This window comes from Tenrec ecaudatus, chromosome 14, assembly GCF_050624435.1.
Source record: "Tenrec ecaudatus isolate mTenEca1 chromosome 14, mTenEca1.hap1, whole genome shotgun sequence".
Classification (NCBI taxonomy): domain Eukaryota; kingdom Metazoa; phylum Chordata; class Mammalia; order Afrosoricida; family Tenrecidae; genus Tenrec; species Tenrec ecaudatus.
In genome coordinates, this window is record NC_134543.1 from 110,940,436 (window position 1) to 110,943,395 (window position 2,960).

The following is a 2,960-nucleotide window of genomic DNA, read 5'->3' on the forward strand; positions in this document are numbered from 1 at the left end:
CCCCGACTCCTTGGCCCTAGTCTGGTATTGATTATTCTAAATTATAACCATAATGTTGGGTTTGGGTGCTGTTGCAATGATTCTGCTTTCTTTGAGTTGAGGTATAATCCAATCCAAACTGAAGGCTGTCATCCTTTCTTTACTAAGAACCTTAGTCAGTTCTTCAAGTCACCTTCACTTTGGCAAGCAAGGTTGTGTTATATGCACCTCTCAGGCTGTTAACCAGCCATCCTCTAACCTTGATGCCATGCTCTTCTTCAATAACCTAACTTTGAATAGGTAAGGTCAAGGAACTCACACAACGCTGTCACCCACCTTTTCCATTTTAAATCATGCAACATTGCCTTCTTCTATTGGCATGACTACCTTGAGACCCAGGGACCGGTTCTGTATGAGCAAGGGGTTCTGAAAGTCCCTTCTTGGAAATGTTATTCCTAATTTGGTATGCATCACAAAGCTGACTGTTTTCTTATCATTGATAAAATACAGGGAAATATCTTTCTGGTCTTCTCTGCTTTTGTCTAAAAAGCAGGGTTTATTTTGTTTCCTGGTCCACCTGCTATCTGTCCTTCCACATTCTTTCCTGACTCTGCCTTAAATTTCAAACATGTCCCTGATGACATACAGCTGCAACTATTTAAAAGTAATCCCCACAAGATTTTAGTATTAGTTGATGATTGGGCATTTTAATTGATAGCCTTTCTTTGCAAAGGGGTGAATATGAGTTCTTTCTAGCAGTTGCTCAGGTAGCTGTCTTTTCACTTCTTGACATAGATAAGCAGATGCTTCTTGCAGTATTGCGGCATGTTGAACTCCAATTGGTGTTTTCTTTTTCTCCTTTTGCTATAATAACTCTGTATATTCCTCCCTTTCCCTTCTGTACTCTATCATACTTTTTTCCCACTCTCATATTGCAACTCAAGGCTTAAAGCTTCTCCTTAATTATTTTAGCATGAGAAATGACTAACATGTATTTTTCTTTTCATTTTTCTAAGTCCAGGTCTTCACATGTTTATTAAAATATTTAGTTTTCTCAAACCATCCTTTAAAGTCTTCTGTTACCTCTTTTATTGTATCACCTCTTCTAATTGTTCTAGGTACGCTTGTAATCAAGAGCACATTTCAGAGTCTCTTCTGACATCCATGTCCAACTTTGCGTTCTCTCCTCTCTTTTGAATGATCTCCTACTTTTTTCTTGTATCAGATCCTTGATGTTATCCCACAAACTCTTTTCGTATTTAGTCATTAGTGCTCAGTGCATCGAATCTATTCTAATCTTGACACAATCTCTAAATTCAGGCAGGATGCATTTAGGGTTATACCTTGGCTCTCTGGACTTGCTTTCATTATCTTAAGCTTCATTTTAAACTTTCATATGAGCAATGGATAGTTTGGTCCACAGTCATCTATTGGTTGGTCTTGACTAATTAATATTGAACTTCCTTATCCTCTGCTTTCCCCGATGTAATCAATTTTATACCTATGTAATCCAATCAAGTTCATGTTGAACAAAAAGTATGTGGTCGAGGACTGGTCAAGATGGCGCCTAGGTTAAGCGGCACAGACTGAGGGCTCTTTTGTGCACGGCGGGTCTAGAAGTGGTCTAGTGGAAGGATTCTGGTGAGTGAGAGAACCCCCTGGGACAATTCCCCCACCCCCTCCCACCCCACGCATCTGTCCTGAGCCAGAGCCCCTGAGATCTGGGATCTGATCTTGGCTCATCAGGCTGAGCTACCCCAGTGCGCTGCCAACACCACCATGGGCAACAATTGACCCACCTCACACCCAGGCTCGGTCTCCACCCCAGGAATTGCTTGGCTGCCCCACCCAGATACATGCAGCTGTGGCAGGACCCCCTGCAGCAGCTGCCCACTTTGGTGCTGCACTAGAGAGCTGTTTCCTTTTCCTGCAGTTCGGTTCTCCCCAAGTGGCAGCGATCTGCTGCTGGGCTCCAGCCTCTCCTCCCATTCAACCGGGGCCCAGGTAACTGACCTGCAGTCTACCTGTAGCTGGTGAGGTGACCTGCAACTGGGGACAATCCATCCCCATAGATGCCTGGGACCTCTCCACCTGTGCCCCAACCAGCCCACCAGCTCCCGCCAGTATCCCTCCTGCTCCCCACCTGGGAGGATTTCTTTTTTTTTTTCCAGGGGAGAGCGCGAATGCAGTCCCCCACTACCACAAATTATGCAGTCGAGTTTCCCACATTTGGGGAAATCGCAGGGGTCAGCACATCCGGAGTGCAATGGATACGCCTCGCCCTGGGAAAACCACCTTCGTGATCATGGTGTCTCCCCTGCCAGGTAAGTATTGGGAGGATTTCTTTGAAGTGCATTCTCTGAGCTGGCAGCTTTGTGCTTTCCCCACTGCTCCTGCTGGCGACACGCCTGCTGCCTGGGCCCACACCACTTCTACCCACTCCCAGGCTGGTCCACACCACCGCAACACCCTGTGGCTCATGCTCCCAGGGCGGTGGCCCTGAGTGCTCCTGCCTTGCTGCCCCATCCCGTTCCTGCTGGTGTGGGAGGCTCACGGCTGCTGTGCAAGTCCCTCCAGCACCGCTTCTGCCTACAGGATCAGCACTCCAGGTCTGCAGGAAGTAAGGGGCAATGCATGCCTGATCTGAAGAGCATACATTCCCAACACATAGCCTGGATTCTTAGGCCTAGATCAGCACCACCTCCCATGGCAGCGAGGCCTCCTCCACCTTTGCCTTCTTTTAGGTATCTTTAAAAATTAAAGGGACAATTTTTAAAATTAAACAAGGAAAAAGCCTGCTAAGTGTGGCCTGACAGACCAGATCTAAGCAGCCCAGGGGCGTACATATATGCTCCAGTCTCCACTCCAGTCACTGAAACTCCTCACCACTGTTGCCCACTGAACCACTGAGGAACTCTGCCTACACAGCAGTCTGACTCACCTCTATAGTAGGACACAGGCAGCCCGCTGAAAGCATCCTT

The 2,960-nt window shown here is 47.0% G+C and overlaps 1 non-coding gene across 1 annotated transcript; it reads right to left on the reverse strand.

Annotated features, from left to right (window-relative positions):
• Window positions 1-2,147: 2,147 nt before the first annotated feature.
• LOC142426986 (U1 spliceosomal RNA) lies at window positions 2,148-2,311 on the reverse strand. The gene has a single exon (XR_012779835.1). It is a non-coding gene; the product is annotated as a U1 spliceosomal RNA (small nuclear RNA).
• Between the last annotated feature and the right edge of the window lie 649 nt (window positions 2,312-2,960).